Source organism: Cyprinus carpio, chromosome B3 (genome assembly GCF_018340385.1).
Source record: "Cyprinus carpio isolate SPL01 chromosome B3, ASM1834038v1, whole genome shotgun sequence".
Lineage (NCBI taxonomy): Eukaryota > Metazoa > Chordata > Actinopteri > Cypriniformes > Cyprinidae > Cyprinus > Cyprinus carpio.
This window is the reverse complement of record NC_056599.1, coordinates 30290164-30314221: the sequence shown is the minus strand read 5'-3', so window position 1 is coordinate 30314221 and position 24058 is coordinate 30290164.

Sequence of the window (24058 nt, the reverse complement as noted above, 5' to 3'; positions counted from 1 at the left end):
GTCCTCGTTCTTAGGTTTAGCATGCGTCTAATCGAAGTCTCCGGAGAGACGGAGATGGTTTGCTGCATGGTTTGAGTTGAGGAATGGTTTTATGACCTGAAATCGGGTGGAATCTGAATCCCAGTGCTGCCTCAAGACATCTTCTGTTTAGATTTCTCATGATTTTTCAGTCTGAATAGAAATTTTAACAGAAGGATTTCAAATAGCTTGTGGATTACAGAAGTTTGAGATCACAAACAATAGATAGATAGATAGATAGATAGATAGATAGATAGATAGATAGATAGATAGATAAATAAATAAAATAGAGGAATCTTCATTCATCATTTATCATACATGAATGGTTCATAGAGACCAAATCTGTTCAGATCTAGAAAGGACCAAATTAATAAAATAAAAAAATAAATAAAAAAATCAAATGTACAAATTAAAATCTTCTATTTTTGTTCGAACTCACTGAATTTGGTGCACCATGTAGTAAATCTGGGTACAAATTTGAATCTTAACCCAGACATAGATAAGATTTCAAAGCTTTGGAGGAAGGAAAGATTATCAGTGAATAAGGACATAAATTTCATTCTGTCTCTATGATTAAAGTTTTGGTTTCAAAAGGAACTGTGTGGCAAACAAATTGCATTGATTACTTTTTAGGAGCTTGATAGATGTGGCCACACAATTGTACATTTCTTACATTTATTATGTTTAAAATAATGTTTGCTTGTTTGTTTGCTTATTTATTTATCTTTAAAAAAAAAACCCAAACAGGTTTGGAAAGACATTATAGAGACTCCTTTATTATAATGACAAAATTGTCATTTTTGGGCAAAATAACTCTCTAAAGCAATGCAGCATTTCCTATGTTAGGCTTTATCAATATGTTAGGCAGAAACATTAAGCAGAAACAACAACATCTGTACTCTTTGGTAGAGTCTATTCAAAAGCAAATTTTGGTAGTGTCTATTCAAATCATGTCTAAGTGGTTCTTGGCCAGAAGAAGCTGCAATATGAACCAGTTCTATTGCCATTTAGTCAAACGTCTGGCAACATGAGACTACACAATGCCAGCCAATCAGATCTGAGCTGACAACTTCAGCCAGTGCTGGCCATTTTTGTGTGGATATGCAGACTAGGCTGAGACCACCTTTCACTCGATTTACACAGAAACACATCTCTTGGATTTTATTTTTCTGTTTGTAGAGAAATCGAGTTTGCGTGGAAACACAAGAACTTGAATATAACAAATTCTGACTGTCATGAGACACACTGCATATGATTTGTATTAAAACTCACTAAATGTGTTATGGATTGACCTCAGTAGTGCTCAGAGCTGTCCATTTCACAAAGGAAGAAAAGAACTTCAAAGTTCTCAATAATGACATGTTTGAGAGGATGAGTGTTGGCTGAATTATTGCTCAGTCCCCTTTAAATCTCTGACGCTCTCTGAGTTGTGCGTTTATGGGCAGCGGATTGAGCAAAAATCTGAGACAGCGCAGCTCGCCCCCTAGTGACACTGAGATGAATTACAAAAGCCTGCTGGCGAAATCTCTGTGATTCACTGCTATTTGAGTCCCAGAGAGAGTGGATCAGCCACTTTACAGCTGTGCAGGGGCTGGACTACCATGATTTCTCTCCAAGTTCAAAACAGATTCTATGTTTAATAGACATGAACTGCAGGCAAAACTCGTTTTGTGCAGTACCTTAAACACAAATATGATTATATTGTATTAAAGTAAAATAATAAAAATATATATACCTATATATATCTATATATATATATATATATATATATATATATATATATATATATAAAATAAGTGTTTTGTGTGTTAATGGCTTCAAGGAATCATTCCCTCTCATATCTTATCACGGTGGCCTCTAAAGAACCAAATGGTTGAAGTGTGTTTCTGTTATCTCACCACTGCCTCTCTTGCCCCCTCGTCACATAGATATCATATCTCACCCTGTATCTTTCTCTCTCTCTCTCTCTCTCTCTCACACACACACTCACATACACACGTACACTCTCTTTTCTGCTCTCTCTCTCTCTCTCTCTCTCTCTCTCTCTCTCTCTCTCTCACACACACACACACACACAAACACACCGTCTCTCTCACATAGATGCACATTCATTCTGTCTCACACTTGCCCTTTCTTACACACACACACACACACACACACACACACACACACACACACACACACACACACACACACACACACATACACACACACACAGACAGACTCTGTCTCTTTGCTATTCTGACAGCTCTGAGGCTCCCTGCCTCCAAGGTGCAAAGCCGAACTCTTGGCGATGGCAGAATGGGTTAAAAGGTTATCGGCATCACCTTTGACTTGGCCCCGCAGGGGCCACTCAAACGGTTGCCATGGCCACCGCCCTTTATCAGAGCAGACGAAAAGTACAATGGAGAACTGAAATGCAAGAAAAAGCAGATTTGAGTTGTTGGGTTAATAAGGCGGTTGCAAACAGGTCCTGGATCAGTTGGGATGTAGGTCAGTTAATAATGCAAGAAAAGGTCACGGTGTCGGATCACCCCCGTTCTAACAATAGATATAGCTGTCGACTAGCACTTTACGAATCTGCTGAAGTGCCACCACACCTGTCTGGCGTACAGGTGTGCGCTCAATGAGGCCGCTGGTCATGGTGAACTATTTTGGCTTTCTGTTACCCAAAAAACTGGAGGAGGGTGACCTGTACATTTTCAGAGTTTGTTTAAAGTTCTTCGTCTTAATTGGGTCATATGGACCGTACAATGTTAATTACACTGAGCAGACTTTCAAAAGTTTCTGCCCACAGTGGTATGGTTACCACAATTTTTCTGTTTGTGTGTGTGTGTGTGTGTTTGTGTATATACACTAAGTCAATACAGATATCTCCAGACTCACATCCTTATCTCGAACTCACGCCAGATTAGCAAGTTTTAATCACAAACTGCGATTATATTATTGACACACAAACTGCATACAGGTATGAATAAGAGATCTAATCCTTGTTTAAGCAGTTGCTATCACAAGTAAAGCAATTCATGCTCTGGGTTGAAGGGGATCTGTGATACTGAGGTTTGCAGATGAGTGGAAGTTGAGAGTTGTTTACTTAGTAGATTTATGTGACTCGTGGCAGCGTGAGAATTGAATTAGGGGACCTTAAAATGGCTGACGTGCAACGTTATATCCACACACCTATACATAAAACACACACACGATACTGGTCCAAACTAACCTTTTTCATCTACAAATAATCTAGGCAAGTGATTTTAACAAGATTTTTATATTGTGAAAAGCTATGATTCTCAGGTTTAGTCTAAACTCTGCTGTCTCTCAAAATGGCTGCCTCTCGATCGCATCTTAGCCTTGACTCTGACTGCAACTGTCACGTGACCGTCTAAAAAAAATGTCCTGTTTCTCATCCTCTCCGTTCCATCTGCTCCCTCCATTCACAATAACGAAGCAAGCGATGAGAGAAATCTCATTTTAGCAGACGTCACCCTGAGGCAAAGCAGAGAGGGCATTAGCTACTGGGAAATAGTTCCTAAGTGTGTGAATATTTGCAGTTGGAAAGGGAGGAAAAAAAAGAGACTCCACGCCCAAAGCGCTTTTCCAGACACTTTTCTAACCTCTTTTCTCTGTCGCTCTCTTTTGTCAGTCATCACTTGTCAAATTAGAATCAGGTTAGAGTGTTAGAGTCTTATCTTTCTTTGTGCTGAGTGTCAGCTGAGTATTACCTAAGAAACAAATCAACCACAAACTGTGTGTTTGAGGGAATGAGAGTTTAGAGAACAAATGATAGAGAGAGAGAGAGATGGAAGTAGTTGCTTCAAAGGAAATGGAATGGAATAACTAAGAAATGGAAAATGCTGAAGGTCAAATTTTAGTCTTTGAAAAATTGAAGCGGGGAAAATCTGTGATGTGATGTTGTTATTAAAATGAATACATGGTTTACATTAGCTGGGTGAATTTGATAGCATTTCTAAAAAAACATCCTGTATGGAAGCATCAAGATGCACATAAATAAGTAAATAGATAAGCTTCCCTGAGACAGATAAATATTTTTTGGTAAGAAGTCATGCATATGGACTAGGAAGCAGACAAAGCCATGTGACCTTGTCTAGGAAGTCATGTGACTGCATAATTCATTCAAATTGGCTACTATCACCTCCCTCAACTCTCTGACACATTGTCACACACAGGCATAATGTATCTTCTGCAAATGCTAACAAACATCAGAGCTGTTTGTCTGTGTGCTATAAACCGCTTATAATTTATTGCATTTAATAAAAAAGCCACAGTAGTTTCCCCAGTGGCTATAACTTCCATTTCATGCCAATTTCCAAGTCCCAAGTAAAAAATTTTTGGTAACATTTCAATTTTTGTTTTGCTTAATGTAAATTCAAAATTTGGATGGAGACTGCAAGACTGACATTTGGCATGTTTTATTTTTGAATAAAGGTGGAATCTGCTGGAAGCGGAAAACGTAGGTGTTTTTATATGCAAACTGTATATTAACAAACATCCTCATTTCGTAAGCATGGTCATTTGTGTGCAAAAGACATGAGTGTGAAGTGTGAGGGTTAACAGGTATCTCTCATCTCCTGCTCATAATCTCCCGGCTTGGTGCTCTTGATATAGCCAGAGGCGTGTGGTTGATTACATTACGACTGTTTTCCTAGTGTCTGGTGTAGTAGCTCAACCAGGCCATTGCTATTAGAAAGTCTAAACAGACACCACACACACTCATACAAAGTATATCTGTTGAGCATGCTACTACTACTACAACCACACACACACACACACACACACACACACACACAAAAGTGAGCTCAGTAACAGTACCACCCCAACAACAAATATGACACATTCCAACTCGAACACCAACATCACAGGGAGCGGAACTCGGACATCTTTACGTTTCAGCGCCATAGAGAAACATTGGAAGATCCGAAACTCGCATCGGTTTAATGGTGTTTATGCTACAAAAACGATGTGCCTGTGGTACTTGTAACACTGATTCCAGGTATCCTGAGAGGAAGAGCAATAGAATTTATTTTATTACATTTCCTAAACCCAAACAAAACAGAGCAAAATGTCCCTAAGCATTCAACCCCAATCCCAATGAAGACAAAAACGTTCATTTTCTGGTTGTCATACTCTCATTAAGTTACCATTTTCATCTGCTCAAGCAGAACATTAATGTCATCTTGTGTTTCAGCAAGGTATCTCTGGCTAAAACCAGCTAGCGTTAGAGTTAGTGAGTCAATATTACAAACCTAAATAGCGAACTGTTCTCACATCATGTACAGTATAAGTCAGAAACACATAAACGAATATTAAACTAGTTAAATGTACATTAATTTAATCATACACTGCGATACATGAACAGTGTTGATCCGGGATGTTGTCATCGCGATCGTGACGATCTTAATATGAGGTTTCTCCCGCTTGCATTGTGATCTGCAAACCCTCGCTTCGAGTTACCCACCATATTTATTTTTAAATCTTTTATATATCCCTCCATGTAATATTTAATTCCCACTTGAATGGTGGCTCTTCTGTGTCCAAAATTGTGCAGAAACATCGTGGGACAAGATTTTCACACTGACAGCTGTCATTGTGAGACAGTGAGCACAGCTCTGTTTGTTTGTCTGAGGGAGCAACAGTAACTAAGGGGGGCGGGGCTTACTGATATGTCAAATATACAATTATAAAATACAATTATATTTAATTATTTATTTTTTATTATTATTTTTAAATTATACATAAAAGCACAAACATTTAATTTAAAATGATATATTTTCTATATTACAGCTGACATATATATATATATATATATATATATATATATATATATATATATATATATATACACACACACACACATATATATATATATATACACATATATATATATATATATATATATATATATATATATATATATATATATATATATATATATATATATATTTTCAAAAAAGTCAGAGACATGAAGATCTCTTTTAATTAATATTAAAATTTAAAAAATTAAAAATTAAACAAGAACTCTTTTTATTGATATTAAAGAAATGCACACAGCTCTTTAGTTCATGGGAAAGATAATAATGACAGAACTTTTATTTTTTAGGTTGACTATTCTTTTTTCTTTCCTTTTTTTTTAAATGCATAGAAGAATAGAACAGATGACAAAGGCTGCAAGTAAATGGCATGTTAATGATAGTCATTCAACCAACAACAAAACCAGACCAACTTCTTTTCTGCGTGCTGTGTTTATTTACATTCTGATTTAATCATTTACAGGTTGGCCACAGTTCAGATCAGCTTTATTTTATCCTCTACATGCCATATTGATGAGCAGGAATGTTTTGTTTCAGGGCACACATTTAGGCCTACTACTGAATAACTGAGAACAGAGGAAAGTGTGGAGGTCAGAGGCGTGCAGGGATCTCTGTGGATAAACTTTTCCTCTGGATTGCACCACAATGTGAGGGTGAGGTGGCCCCCTTTGTCCTGGAACAGAATGACTGAGTGAGTGTGGAGCTGACGGAAAGGTCACAGAGAGTTCGTCAGGAGAGGTGTGTAACACTGAGCATGCGTCGCGACCGGCTCTCCAGCGAGAGCTTGTGTTAGCGGGACAGGTTTGAATGATGATCTGAGGAGTGCTCTCGTGTCCTCCTCTCTGTGTGCTGAAGCTCTACTGGCTCAATGCCAGGAGCGTGAGAGCTTTTATCCGAAACGGGAGACATCCCTGCCCTACTGATTCATGCTCCCGCTGTCAGTAAGAATGCACAGGCTAAGATCTCTTGTTGTTTGGGTTCCAGGATCCACTTTAGAAATTCACCAGTGGTTTCACGCTCATTTGATATGCCCCTTTCTTCATTTGTTGACCTTGACTGTCTTGATAAAAAATGAAACCATTTTTCAATTCTTTTAAATCTTTCTAGATCACGTGGTCAAACCGCTAATGTCAGAGGCCCATGTTTGAACTGCACCATGAAGGACCGAGTTTTCAGTACAGCAATAACAATTCAGTGGGACGAGCAAAATTAAACAACTAAACTGTTCCTATTATAACAAACAAAGCTGTTTATATTCAAAGACTTGTGCAGTGTGACCTGTGTTCATTCGATTCTCATGTATGCCATGTATGCTAGGGAAAACAAAAAATATTATTAACAAATATTATACATACATTTATTGCTAAGAATTTCACTTACATAATTTACGCAATTTTAAATTAAACACATTTAAACACACACACACACACACACACACACACACACACACACACACACACATATATATATTTAAATGTTTAAAATATTGAAAGAAAGTCTATAATATTTTCTTTTATTTAGAACTAACAATAGTGCTAAATAATATTACAGATTTTTTTCACTTTACTTTTTATTTGGAATATATATCTCTGTGTGTGTGTGTTAAATTAAATTACATTATTCATAATTTATTATTATTTAAGTGTATAATTATTATTTAGCAATTTATAAATAAAAATTCATAGTAGGTCATAGCTAATAGCTTCATAGTAAAAGTTCATAGTAGGTCATAGCTTCTACAGGCTCTATCAAACTAGAGCATTCATGTTAATCAAACACATTTTGTATAGAGCAGAGCATCATGGGAGATTTCAGGGCCAAGTCCAACAGTACCACTGCCCTCACCATTACTTGTTCATTGAAGCTCCAATCAAAAATGGTATTATTGTATAAAATTTGGCATTGTGTAACAGCATAAACGCTAAAATACATCCACAGCTGCTTTCATGTTGAAGAAATCAGATCCATAATGGTTATACAGTAATCACCAAAAGAGTCACCAGAAAATAGAAATTAAAATAAGACCACATTTTGTAGCTCGATGGATCTACATACAAACAGACGACTGCAAAGTAAACTGAAAGGCTGCGGGTGAAGTGCATTTCCGTGTGTGAAATTCTTTTTATGACTAAAAGGCTCAGGGGCCGCAGTGAGCGTGTGGTGATGATACCGTTGTCTGATTAAATTAGGCCCCTGCACTGTACTGGCTCCACAGGTCGTCTGCCAGATGGTGAGGAATGGAGGGCAAACCGAGAGATTCATCCCAGACCTCTGACGCTGCCGCGTCTGAAGCCATCCACACACACCCTGACAAGCTGTCAGAGCTCCACGGCACGAGAATAAAGGGCAGAATCAAAGAGAATGTGATGTGTGCGAGAGAGAAAGAGAGACAGAGAGCAAGAAACACACACACAGATACACCATAATGTGCACATATATTCCGAAACGAAGCCTGTGATGTAAAGTTTATTAAATCAGTATTAATGTTCCACTTTTACGAGTTGGGCAGGACATTGGCTGTAAATCTGAGTCCATTTACTACCTGAGCCACATACAGAGAGATGAAATGACTGCGATAATATTCGCCATAATGGCTAAGCTAATGTTTGCAGCCTTAGTAAGAAAAATATTATTAGACCACGTAGTCCGACAGCGGCACGAGAAATATTCGGCGAAGGAAAACCCTTAAAACAACCACTTTTGACAAGTTCTGTTTCTTCTACCACCGTAATTCATACAATGTCACATTATCACGGATCCAGAAATGCCTCAATTTGACACACACTAATGTTCAAATTACAGTAACATCCACAATCGCTCATGGGATAACCAGATCCATTTCGGTATGAATATTCAAATATTCATACGTATTTATATGAATGAAAGAAATCTCATCAGTCCCTGTTCCTTGACCAAGTCGCAGAGTTAGCAGATAGCATGTCCATTGCCCACTTAGTTCATAAATCATCCCAATCATTGTGACTTCTGAATTATGATCTATTACATCTAATTCCTGTGTTTTTCCCCCCCTTTTCTATGTCAGACCACCAGTCAAGCACAGAGAAAGAAAGAAAGAAGAATGAGCTCTAATGAAAGATTAGATGAGAGCCCCTCCGAATCTATCAAGGGACATCAAGTTTAACTGAATGATGAATATCATCCTTTTTAAGTTAAAAAAAAAATAAAAAATCAGCGGCAATGTAAAATTGTCCTAGTTTAATTACGTTTTCTGGCTGGGCGAGAGCCCTGGACGAAACCAAGAGACAACATCAAATGGCTTTTCATTTCGGACAAGCAGCTGCAATGAAAATCTAAAAATAAAGCAATATACAATCAGCACGGAAATTCATTGATTCTTTGATGACCTGGATGAGGGTTTCCCAAACTGGGGTTTGTGAATCCCTGTGAGTTATTAATGAAAAGCTACTTAAATAATACAAATGTGAAATTAAAATAATTTGACAACAAAAACAAATCAAAATAAAACAGTTATAATACATACAGTACACACAGAACTGGGTAGTAACTGTTACATGTAATCTGGATTACGTAATCAGATTCCAAAAATTAAGCACTTGTAATTTACATTTTAAAATATAAAGTATTGATTTAAATATTTTTCTCTTTGTATTTTTTAGTGCTAGTTCAATCGCATCAAAAAAAAAATAATAATACAAAAATAAAAAAAATTGTGTACATAATATATGTGTGTGTACTGTGTATATATATTATGTATATATAAAGACACAAACATAAAGTATATATTTTGAAAATATTTACATTTATATATTTACATTCATATAAATTTATATAATATATAAATACATTTAATTTATAAACATACCATATTTTTCTTAAATATATACATGCATGTGTGTGTATTTATATAAACATAATAAATATACACAGTACACAAACATATATTATGTACACAAAAACTTTTATTTTGGATGCGATTAATCGTAATTAATCATTGCCCAGGACCAGTACTTTTATATTAATATTGTATAAGATTGTCCTATTTAAATCAATGTGATAAACTAGTTAGGAAAAAAGGAGTCTAAAAGTGATCAAAAAGTAGTCTGATTATATTACCTAAAATGTAATGGATTACATAACTAACTAAAATTTTTGTCATGTAATTTTTAATCAGTAATGCACTACAATTTGTAGTAAGTAATCTACCCAGCTCTGTATACATACATATACATACACATATGTATGTACGTACATTCTTTATTTGTTTACCTGCACTGTTTACCTATTAAAATCTATATTTTAATATTTTTAAAGCAAATATTTTAGGTCACCAGGAATCAGCTGACCCAAGGTTTAGAAATCCCTGACCTGGATGACTGAGAAACTTCACATTAGTTTGTAACAGTCAATTACGGTAACTACTGGTTTTGTTTGTAGTAATCAAATTACCTCATTAGCCAACAAAGGTGACATTACATCATGCATGTAATTATGACACCACCTGAATGTCACAGAAGAGTGATACTGAATATGCAGACAGACAAAGACAGGAAGGGAATTTATGGCATCTGTCTTCACCTGTACAGGGAGAGTGCTTTCACTTTCATGAAAGAGCCTCTATTTAAAACTCTGAATGACAAAATTCATTGATGGGATTTCATCTCTTGTTAATGTAAGAGGGCTGAATGAATGGCACAGCCACCTGTTAACTGTGTAGTGCTTCTGTCTATTTTTTGTGGGTCAGTGTAAATATGTGCTTATGTGTGTGTACATAAACACACTAATCAGTACACACACAAAATGGTATGCACACAAACGGTACCAATCAAAGGAAGTTTGGACACACCTACTCATTCTTTGACTTCTGAAAAGTAGTCACCCTTAGTTTAGATTCCAGCTTTGCACACTCTGGACATTCTGTCAACTAGCTTCATGATAATTGTAGAACAGTAATGAAGGAGTTCATTTTGGGTTGGGAATTGTTGGCTGCTGTTTCTTATTTGGGCCAAGTAACCAAACTGAACCAAAACCAAAACATAATTTAGTAAAGAAAGTCACAGTTTCTATTTACCTATAAAACGAATTACAAACATTTCACATTTTTCATCATGAAATCAGTCATGTGTGTCCAAAGGTTTTGACTGATAGTCATGCAATGATGCACTGAAATACATGCAATGTACTTGAGTCAGCCATTGCCTGTTTTTAATGTCAAACTTATTAGTTTTGTTTACATGCACTCATTTTCTGAAAGAATCCAATCAAAGTTCTGTTTCTAAAAACCCTAAACCTATGAACCATAAACCCATAAACAATAACACCAAACAAAAAAACATAAACTGGAAAAACAAAACAGAAACAAATGTGGAAAAATCAAACTGTGGTACTGTCAAATGGAGTATAAATGGAGTATAAATGTATTCTTTGGCTTGATGACAAAACTAAAGATGACAGATATTTTAGCATATTTAGTATCTTGCAATGACCAGTTCATAATCCATAAATGAATGTGCACACACTAAAGGTATTTTTTAATCCAGTTTAGAAGATATATAGAATCAAGCACTTGCATGCCTAGTTTTTCTACAACAGCCTTCCAAACTGATCAAAATTTAATTTGAATAAAGTTCAGTTAGAATTGTTTTGGTCCAGTTGAGCCATTGATCTGATATTAAACAGAAAGTTAAAGCGAAAATTTGAATCCTGTCATTAATTACTCACCTTTATGTTGTTTCAAACTTGAAAGACACAAATTAAGATTTTTTTTTTGTTTTGATGAAATCTGAGAGCTTTCTGACCCTGCATAGATGGCAAGGGAACTACCACATTTAAAAAGTAATAATTGATGTCACATGGACTATTTTAACAATGTATTTACTACCTTTTTGGGTCTTAAACGTTTTTTTTGCTGTCTATGCAGGGTCAGAGAGCTCTTGGATTTCAGCAAAAAAAATAAAAAATCTTAATTTGATTCAGAGGATGAATGAAGGTCTTACGGGTTTGGAACGACATAAGGGTGAGTGAGTAATGACAGAATTTTCTTTGTTGGGTCAACTATCCCTTTAATGGATTAATTAGTTGCATGTTAACATAGATATTTGTAATGCAAGTATGTTACAGTATGTTGTTATAGGTTTTTCAGCTCTTTTCCCAATTATTCTAATCACGTCCAAAATAATTAAAGGGGTCATATGATGCGATTTCAAGTAGGTTATGTTGTTATAGGTTTTTCAGCTCTTTTCCCAATTATTCTAATCAAAGAATACACTGAACAAAATTATAAATGCAACTTTTTTGTTTTTGGCCCCATTTTTCATGAGCTGAGCTCAAAGATCTAAGACTTTTTCTATGCACACAAAAGGCCTATTTATCTCAAATATTGTTCACAAATCTGTCTAAATCTGTGTTAGTCAGCACTTCTCCTTTGCAGAGATAATCCATCCACCTCACATGTGTGGCATATCAAGATGCTGATTAGACAGCATGATTATTGCATAGGTGTGCCTTAGGCTGGCCACAATAAGATGGCCACTCTAAAATGTGCAGTTTTATCACCCAGCACAATGCCACAGGTGCCGCAAGTTTTGAGGGAGTGTGCAATTGGCATGCTGAATGCAGGAATGTCCACCAGAGCTGTTGCCCGTGAATTGAATGTTCATTTCTCTACCATAAGCCGTCTTCAAAGGCGTTTCAGAGAATTTGGCAGTACATCCAACCAGCCTCACAACCGCAGACCATGTGTAACCACACCAGCCCAGGACCTCCACATCCAGCATCTTCACCTCCAAGATCGTCTGCGACCAGCCACCCAGACAGCTACTGCAACAATCAGTTTGCATAACTGCACAAACTGTCAGAAACCGTCTCAGGGAAGCTCATCTGCATGCTTGTCGTCCTCATCGGGGTCTCGACCTGACTGCAGTTCTTTGTTGTAATCGACTTGAGTGGGCAAATGCTCACATTCGATGGCATCTGGCTTTTTGGAGAGGTGTTCTCTTCACAGATGAATCCCGGTTTTCACTGTACAGGACAGATGGCAGACAGCGTGTGCGGTTTGCTGATGTTAAAGTTGTGGATCGAGTGGCCCATGGTGGCAGTGGGGTTATGGTACGGGTAGGCGTATATTATGGACAAAGAACACAGGTGCATTTTATTGATGGAATTTTGAATGCAAAGAGATACCGTGACGAGATCCTGAGGCCCACTGTTGTGCCATTCATCCACGACCATCACCTCACCTCAAGTGACGTGACATACAGTATGGTGACCCATACTCAGAATTCGTGCTCTGCATTTAACCCATCCAAAGTGCACACACAGCAGTGAACACACACACACACACACACCATGAACACACACCCGGAGCAGTTGGCAGCCATTTATGCTGCGGTGCCCGGGGAGCAGTTGGGGGTTCGGTGCCTTGCTCAAGGGCACCTCAGTTGTGGTATTGCCTGCCCAAGACTCGAACCCACAACCTTAGGTTTAGGAGTCAAACTCTCTAACCATTTGGCCACGACTTCCCCTATAACTCCCCCTATTATGCATGGCCCCATGTTGCAAGGAACTGTACACAATTCCTGGAAGCTGAAAACATCCCATTTCTTGCATGGCCAGCATACTCACCAGACATGTCACCTATTGAGCATGTTTGGGATGCTCTGGATCGGCATATATGACAGCATGTTCCAGTTCCTGCCAAAGACTGGAGTGGACCAAGATTCCACAGGCAACAAACAACAACCTGATCAACTCTATGTGAAGGAGATGTGTTGCAGTGCGTGAGGCAAATGGTGGTCACACCAGATACTGACTGGTTTTCGGACCCCCCAATACAGTAAAACCGCACATTTTAGAGTGGCCTTTTATTGTGGCCAGCCTAAGGCACACCTGTGCAATAATCATGCTGTCTAATCAGCATCTTGATATGCCACACCTGTGAGGTGGATGGATTATCTCTGCAAAGGAGAAGTGCTGACTAACACAGACTTATAAATATTTGTAAACAACAATTTAAAAAAAAATACCTTTTGTGTTGTGTTTATAATTTTGTTCAATGTATTTAAAGGGGTCATATGATTTCAAGTTTTCCTTTCTCTTTGGAGTGTTGCAAGCTGTTCGTCAATAGATAAGATCCCTAAAGTTGCAAAGACCAAACTCTCAAACCCAAACACAAATTGGGAAATAAAAGTTTAGACTTGTCCACGCCCCCACAAAATCACCATTTCAAACAACCCCACATGTCTATGTCACGATGTGGGAAGATTCAAACTGTTGTTTACTTGGCAGTCTATGGGACAGTCTCAAGCCTCCAGGTTTTCATCCAAATTATCTTAAATTGTGTTCCGAAGACGAACAGAGCTTTTAAGGATTTGGAACAACATGGAGGTAAGTGATTAATGACAAAATTTTCATTTTGGGGTTGAATATCTTTTTATCTATATATTTAGCTGAAGCACCTCTACAACCTCAAGTCTTTTTTGTTTGATGCGACAAGTTTTTCTCATCATCATTTGGCAATTATCTGCCATTCTTCACATCGCCTCTCCACCTCTCAAGCTTTGTCAGGTTGGATGGGGAAGATGCACATTTTCAGGTTTCTCCAGAAATATTTATACTATAACAGTACCATAAATCTATAGTTTTAATATAAGTATAACAAAACAAATTCCGGTTGAAGCCATTTCCCTGTTTTCTGTCATTCATACACGATAACGTTCAGAGACGGCAGAGGCTTTGCCCGCATCCTCTGAACCAATGTGAGAATGTCATCAGACTGACATTCAGATGATGCACAGATAAAAGTCACAACAGCGACATTTTCCTTATGAGATGGCCCTGTCTTATAATGTATTGCTTTCTTATGCCTCTTCTCTCGCAGTCCCACTGTCTTTTAGCAGCCATTTATACATTTCAAATGATCTTTAACCTCCAGTCTGCGAGAGCGGGACTTGCGGCACTCTGTCATTTTCTCCCTCCGTTTACATTTCTTCATCTTCTGCAATCCATCTCTCTCCGTCTTAGCAATTCATCTCTCTCGGTCTTTCTCCCACAAGCATTTATATCCACAGGATGCTTTTATCAATGACCAACAATGATCTTCAAAACCTGTGTACATAATTGATACGTTTAAGTTCATCAATCTCAGCATAAAGGAAATGTCAGACTCCTGGAAAGGTTTCCAGCATCTTCTACAGTCTCAGTGATTATCTCAAGCATAGTGCAACCGAGTGATCCATATCCAACAACACTCATTCAGGTGTTCAGTGGCTGTTTTTCCTCTGAGCTATGTTTTAACTCTTGCAGTGCTCATATCATGAGGATTAAAAGTTTTTGAAATAGGAGTTTAGTGTACTATGAAATCATTCTGTAACCTTAAGAAATCAAAATTCATTACCTAGTTCTGAAAGTCTATCTGCTAAAGCGAAGCTGTAAAAATAGCTTGGAATATAAATATAATCAAAAACCTGAAACGTTTCAAATAAGCCATTGTCATTTATTTTTGTCAAGGCTAGTACTTTCTACAATAAAATACTTTTTATAAAATACAGAGACAAGCTATCTGTAAGTTGAATCCCTCAAAAAACAAGTACTAGTGTGCTATCAAAACATTGCTCAACTTAACATCCGACACAGTAGCATTTGCTTAACTAATGCTTTAAGAGTGGGGCAGGACTACCTGCTTGTTCCTCCAATTACAGCAGAAACCTGTTTGAAAACGGCCATTATTTTTGCAATTCCGCCTGTTGACGTTAGTGGCACAGAATTAACAATCTTTACTTTTAATCTTCAAAAAAAAATTTATTTATCCAACGAGGACCATCTCTTACAACAAACTCCATAATCAGGTCTTCTTTAGGTCTGCCATCCTGGACACACTTGCTTTTTTTAAACTAAGGCTACTGCAGTGTTCATAAGGAGGCATTTGAACCTCCCATGCCAAACCTACTCCAGCCTCCTCCTCGAGATTGTCTGACTGAATAGTGCTCCCCGACAGAGAACACCAACTTCACACATACTTGAGACTTTTAAAAGTGACATTTACCTCATATTCAAACCAAAAATGGGCAGTCATATTTCATGTCAACACTGAGGTTCCTTCCAAATGTAAACAGTAAAACTCCATAATGGTAGGAGAGTGTGTGTGTTCCAAATCTCAGCCGCTGCATGTAACTACAACAGCATAAAAGATTGCCTTTACGCCGGAAGCCCAGTTAGTTTCCCCTCAGGGACGCACTCCAGACTAGCCAACCCATAAAGCTAAGCTAAAAAGCTCTGTTTAAAAAGTACCATAAAGCACACAAGGGAAAGAGGGGCTTCCTTCCTCTCTCCACCCCGCGGCCTGACTAGGAGAAAAAAATATGAACCTCACAGCAGCGGTTTGACTGATGACGCCACGCTAAATCACACTACTTCCTGCCGCGGCCCTCGCCGTGGTGCAGGAGTTGTGAATTATTATGATGTATTATTACCGAGCAGAGCTACGTGATATTACATTGTATGCCAAATTACGTCTGAGAAATAGCTTTATCTCATTAATTAATCATGCTAATTTATACCTTTCTGTTGTTGAGATGCATGGAGGCTGGAGTTGGCGTACTACGCACAGATGTGAGAGTTTTCAAGGGAGAGGATCGTTTTGTACCGCAACGCTTTTGAAGGAAAGATTAATGGTGGGGTTTTGTATTTACAGCCTCTCGGTTGGAGAATCTGTTTCTGATAGCGGCAGTGAAAAGCAATAGATGGTCTTTAGTCTTTAGTGAGTATGTGGGCTCTCTTTCACACACACACTTTCGCTTATATGTGTGTGCTAGCGTTTGGGTCACTCTTTCCATCAAGAGTCATGACATCGTGGTGTTTTCATGGGGGTTGTTAATCTGGTTTTGCAGCTAAAAGAAACCCAACACGCTGCACTGCCCCCTAATGGCCAAGATATCCAACAGCATCTGCAAAAGGCCTCCCATCCCCCACTACAAAATGAATCTCTGTGCTGTGAATCTGTGCTGTACAGTGGGATAACAATATTTAAATGATACATACACAGTAAAACTAAACTGGATTTTCTACAGAACTAACTTCAAGATCAAGTGGTGAACCAACACCATGGCAAAACTAAATTATAGTGCACTCTCAGAAAAGCTGTCACTGGAATGGTTCTCATTTTTGTAACATTTACAAAATAATTGTACTAAAGTGTACAATTTAGGTAATACTTACCTTAAGGTACTAATATGCAGCCTTTACGGGTAAATAAGATACAAAATTGTACTTTTTGAAAGGGTACTGCCCCCAGTGACAGCTTTTGTACCTTTTCTAAATAATAATAATAATAATAATAATAATAATAATAATAATAATAATAATAATTTAAATAAATAACCATGCAAAAAGTCAAATAATGTTTGACATTAGCAGAAAAACAACAGTTGAAAATGTATAAACAACAGCACAATGTGTCAATTAGCAAATAAATACAGAGTTTAAACTTTTTATATTTTTATTATACATATAACAACATGAAACTAACTTTTATAGAAGTCTTGTTTCGTTTTTATTTTTAATGTTTCTTTATGAAGTTTGACATGCTGAATATGAAAATAATATTACTTGTTGTGTATCATTAGTGCTCATGAAAAAAAAAATCCGATGACAGTTTATACAAGCTAATCTGTTATTACTTATGAATAACAATTAAATGGTACATGCATAATACAGTTTAGCATAAAAGTTTAACGTAATCGGCTACCAAAAGGGAGTCGTCCAAAACTTCAGAAGTGTACGTTTTTGATTTTTGATTTTCTGGAATGTCCAGAAAGCACTACATTACAGAATATTCCAGAATGTTACTGAAACTTTTAGAATGTTTATATCTTTGCAAAAACAAAATACTTAAAAAAAAAAACCTGTACTAAACCAACAAAAGAACCATAAAAAAGTGAAAACAAATTTGTAACATTGTGTAATAAAGTGTATACTTTTAAATGCTGTGTTTTGAATTGAAATGTCTCCAATATAAATTGATGCATTTGCATATTATTATTTTTTTTAATTAACATCAATGTATTATGACCAAACATGAATTAGCAATAATGCATTAAAAAAATGTACACTAAACTAGACCAATAAATGCTGTAAAAATTTAACCTTATAGTAAAGTCCAAAAGTTTTTTCCTCGCATGTTACCCAAGATCAGGGGCCAGTCGCATAAACATATAAGTTTGACCAGCTAGCAGTTAACCAAGTAGTAATCAGTCTTACTTTTTGTAGCACTTTTTGTTATTTATGGTTATTTATGGGTTATTTATTCAATTTGATCCGTGTTTGTTGGAGTCATGACCCAGTCTGAAAATTAGCCTGTGTTTTACTCACCCTCTAACCATCCTAGGTGTATATGACTTATTTCAGATGAATCCAGTTGCAGTTATATTAACAATTGTCCTGGCTCTTCTAAGCTCTATCATTGTAGTGGGCGGGTGTTTCTGTTTAACACTTCAAAACACGGTAAATAAAGCATGCGCATCCATAACAAAATGTCACTCACACAGCTCCGGGGGGGTAAATGAAGGTCTCCTGTAGCAAATCCATGCGTTTTTGTCAGAAAATATCCATAATTCAAATGTAATAAACACTTTTCTATCACTTCTGCTATCTGTCATACGTGGAAGCAGTTTCGGCGGATGATGTAGGACGTTGGCATTGCGTGATTAGTGACGAACATGGAGAGAGAACAAAATACAACTTTGGTCATGAATTAGAAGGACAAAATGAGTATTTGTAAAGAAAAATGTTGGAGGATTTCAATATAAGCGAAGAGGAGACTAAATTTCCTTTGCTAAAGTAAGGAAACTTCTCTTCCTTAAACAAACTCATGAAACTAGCATATCTCAGAGGCGGGCATGCGACACATATGTCCTATGTCATCCGCCAGAACGCTTCCGCATACGACAGTCAGTAGAAGTGAGAGAAAAGTGTTTATTACGTTTGAAATATGGATATTTTTCTTACAAAAATGCATGGATTCGCTGAAGGCCCTATGCCCCGGAGCCGTGTGAGGCTTTATTAATTCGCATTTTTGTTTTGGTGTTAACAGAACCCCATTAAAGCTTAAAGAGCTTTTAGTATAACCCTGATTGGATTCATCTGAAAGAAGAAAGTCATATACACCTAGGATGGCTTGAGGGTGAGTAAAGCACAGGCTAATTCTCATTTTTGGGTGAACTAACCATTTAAGACTAGTCTAAGTAGCAACTGGTAACAAACACAGATCAAATTAAATGGCCATAAATAAATATTCACTATGCTTAAAATCAGCCATTTCCTGCTCCAATTATGTAGTTACACAAAAAAACACACCCAACCTCACCTCATACCTACTGCATTTTGAAAATTAGGGAACATCATCTCCTGCGTCATGTATGTAGACACACCATCCATCATTGTCGAGAAGTCATTACATTTGGCTTCTTAAAGCTAATCCTCACCATTAGACCCATGACTGATCGCAAACCCTGACTGATGCTATCTATATGTGGTCAATTACATGGCTCCCATTTGCACATTCTGGGATTTCTGCATACATAATGCCTCACAGTGATTAGGGCTCAAAACACAGTAAATCTGGCTACTGAAATGGGTCCTACTGCACTTTACTGAATTTGGAAGTAATACTGGCTGAAATATTTGGGTTATTTTGCATAAGCAATTTGGCCTAAATGCTCTGTAGATGTTTCAATTCAAAATAAAGCATTTAATTTCATACCCTTTCATTATATTTACATTTGTTTTTCTTGCAATTGCCCTTTTACCAAAGTGACTGAATAAGAAAGTTCATTTATCGTGTACGTTTATTATCTAGCAAAAGGTACAACCACAAAGCTAAGGCTAAAGAGAGCACATAGTCTGTTATAACAATGCTTGATACAAATGTGACTTCAGCTGAAAAGCCATTATATCACATTCTGGTTAAAAAAAATATTTTTGCAATTGTGCACAGTAAGACCAGAAATGTGCACTAAGGAAAGGAAATGGGTCAATTTACCCATAAATGAAAATTTTGTCATCATTTACACACCCTCATATCATTCCAAACCTATGACCTTCTTTCTTCTGTATAATAGAAGAAATTAATTCTGTATAATTCCATCCAAATGGAAGACAATGGCCACCAAAACTGTTTGGTTACCAAAACATCTTCTTCAAAATAACTTTTCTTGTGTTTAGGTTTTGAACAAGACAAGGGTGTGTAAATGATGACAGAAACAGTTTCTGGGTGGACTATCCCTGAACAGTTTCAGTATGCAAAGTTTTGTTAAAGGGATAGTTCACCCAAAAATGAAAATTACTAAGATTTACTCACCCTCAAACCATCCTAGATGTATATGACTTTCTTCTTTCAGACAATTCCAATCAGAGTTATATTAAAAATGTCCTGGCTCCTCCAAGCTGTACAATGGTAGTGAATGGAGGTCAAGACTTTGATGTCCAAAAAAGTGCATAAATCCATGATAAAAAGTGCTCCACATGATGTGTTTAAGATAAATATACATACTTAAAACCTTACAAACTGTAATCTATAGCTTCTGCTAACTGTTGTATATGCGTTCACTAGAGAGCGACGTTCCAGCGGATGACGTAGGATGTAGGATGTACATGTACATGGATGTAGGATGCAGCATAAGCTCCGGTGAAAAATGAAGCGCAGAGGAGAGAGCAAAACAAAACACTGCTACGCCTACATCATCCGCTGGAACGCCACTCTCTAGTGAATGCATGCACAACAGTTAGCCGAAGCTAGAGATTACAGTTTGTAAAGTTTTGAATATACATATTTTTCTTAAACAAATTCATCAGTTCACTTTAGAAGGCCTTTATTAACCCCACCGTGTGGAGCACTTTTTATGTTGGATTTATGCCTTTATTTTGCTTCAAAATCTGGACCACCATTCACTGCCATTATAAAGCTTGGAACAGCCAGGACATGTTTTAATATAACTCCAATTGTATTCGTCTGAAAGAAGAAAGTCACATATACCTAAATCATATGCATACATGGCTTGAGGGGGAGTAAATCATGGAGTAATTTTCATTTTGGGGTGGACTATGCCTTTAAAAGCCTGTTTTGGACGACAAATGCCTAGTTAAGCAAATACTGACACAACCAGTGGGGAATAGCAGAAGACCGAATATAGAACCTTGTGGGATAAGCTCAACTCTTGTGGGAAGAGCATGAGATGCTGAGAATGACCCTTTCCAAAGAACTGTTAGTAGCAGGATGTTGTGGGGAAGTTTCTTGTGCTCCACAAGATACAAACTGATGAACTGAATTCGAAAGATGAGATGTTTAATAGATATGCAGTTTTCAAGGTGAACAGATGAGCGACTCTTGATTGGCAGTTGTTTGGGGAGCTAAAAGGTAAATTGGATGCAATTGGCTCAAATGGGTCAAGTTTTAAAGGAGTTAAAGAGACATATTCGCCAGTGGCATACCATCTATGCGGCAGATTTCTCGCTCCACTGTAATTTGCAGTAAGTCTCCTCTGAGATGCCATGGTAACTAGGTCACCTGAGATGTGTGTATAAGTGTTTGTGTGTGTGTGTGAGGTAAGGCATAAAGAAGGATAAAGAAACAAAGAGAGAGAAGGAATAGAAGCACTGACACAGCGAAACAACAAAACGGCTGTACACATTTGACATGACTACCACTGGAAACATGAAGCCAAGAATTACAAATTCCTATTTTTATAGAATATCGCAGTGTTCATTAAAACTGATTTATCTGTGCACATCATCATCAACCATCAATCATTTCTACAATTAGTATTACCCATTACACCAATGCATAGAGCCTTTTTCACACTAAGAGTGAAGATTAATCACAAATATGTACATTAAGATAATCACTCTGATATAGACTTGTTGTACATTAACCCGACTAAGCAAAGAAATCACCCCATCCCTATCACAGACAATCACTATCATCAATAAAACTGATCAGATGTGATAATTCAAGTAGTTAATAGAGTTCCCAAGCACAAAAAATTATCTTAGTTTAGTCTGAATTGGTGAAGCAATTCCAAACGTTCAAAGAATGATTATTTTACTGTACTTTACTTTTAGGTCCTAATTAAAAAAAAGGTTCCAGAATGTTGCATAAAGTTTTTTGTGTGGCACCCTAATAATGACTTTTCTAATGAAATTTTCAATTTTTTTAATGATAATGTTTTCTGTTTTTTTTTAAATAACCATAAACTAATGTTTCAAGAATGTACCAGGAACAAATATTAAAACTGTAGGATGAGGAGGTTTTGCTTATTATTTAATCAGTTTGCATGCCATCTGTTCATGCAACAAGATATACATTTAAGTACACATACTTAACCAAGTAAACAGTTTCTAAAAACAATTTCAAAAACAACTCTGCAATTATGTTTTTTTTTTCCAGTGTGGTACTATGAGGTGAAAACCTGTTTTATGCCTGCATATCATACAGCTCAACCTTAGTAACAGGTAAAAACTGTTTTAAAGGGAAGCGTGGCACTGTGTTAATTTACACATGAGCAGCTCATAATCTGCCAGTGTTTGCAGTGTCTAAGAGCAGTATGATGCTCCACACAAACTGCTCTGAGTTTGGTGATGCTTTTACACGCATTAAGGAATGGAACACACGCCAACCATCTTCCCAAACTTGTAATGAGAAACACTTATTAACAAGAGAGAAGCTGGAAGAGCTCCCTGTGGTTTTCCTTAAAAAAAATAAAAGTTTGATGGTTTAATGTTTGAAAACGAAGAAATTGAAAAATACATAAATAGCCTTTTAATGTTGTTATTTTACAGATGTAATGTAAAAAAAAGTTATTAATATATTTTTTGTGAAATATTACAATAATATTTGTGTTAGATTTTTATTTACTAATCACAACTATTATTATTTTATTATTATTTTACTTTTAATATACAATTCCAACCGTCTGTCCAAATTGTGCAGCTCTACAAATAAGCACAGAAAATTTGTAGGCCTATTTTTTTTTTTTTTTTTTTTTTTTTTAGGAATGTAAAACTGCTATTGCAATTGTTTTTTTTTTTTTTTTTTTTTTTTTTTTTTTTTTTTACCAAAAAAAAAAAAAAAAAAAAAAAAAAAAACACAATTAGAGTTTTTTTTTTTTAAAAATCCTGTCACCACAAAGTTTTGGCCCTTATTTTTAAACATACGTGACAAAAATGCTACAGCGACTGATTGATGACTCTGTAAAGTTTAGCTCTGAAGTTTTAAAGGTTAACTCAAAAGAATGTATCCATGGCAACTATGCATCTGAAAACGTGTCAGTTATGACAGTGAACCTAATGAGATTTATAACATGTCCACCCACACTTTTTATATTGCTCCTATACGCCCCTGTACTGTACATCTGCATGGCTTTCTGTTTTTCTTTAGATTTGTCAGCCTCTTATATGGTTACCTGCAGAGATAATCATCATCACAAACACAATTCCTCCTAGCTTCCCTATGAAAGTGTCTCCCAGTTACGGTAACAGTGTCAGTCAGCATTCACGTAAATGTAGTACCTCGAGGGCTCAAACACCTTTTCTAACTGCTCTGTGTGCCTTAGGGGCTGTGGACTCACTAACAAACCGCAGATTAAGGTCCTTAATGTGATGCTTGTGTATTGCAGTTTGGGACAGATGCAGCCAATCACATCCACCCTGAAGTGATCGGGCTACATTCAAAAGCCATCACTGATACTAATAATGACTAGAATTGAAACTATTTAACACATCATGTCTTAACCTCACACTAAAGCAGACCAAACAAGAAAAGGATAAACAGGTGTGAGCTTGTCACTTGTCTTGCTGAGTGAAAGGCAGGCATGGATTCTCACCCGGCGGCTTGCCCCAGCGAGTCTCCATGCAAACAGGTCTTTGGCAAGCTTTGTTTTCCCCCTCTCACACCTACAGGTTGATGTTGACTCTCCTCCAAACTCGATCCCTTTATTTATCCAGGGCGTTTCATTCCTCGGTGTGTTTTTTTTTTCATTCAATCAGTCTTTTCTTTCACTGTATGTCTTTCAACCACCGAATAATGACAGGGTACAAGTGCCTGTTGACCCCGCTGACGGATTCGCGCCAAACCACAGAGCCTTAGAAAAACGAGCGGGATAAATCCAAGATGATTATTGCACGCCACGTTTGGTTGGATTAACTACCCCAGTGCCACTCAAAAGCTTGTTACCTCCGCAACC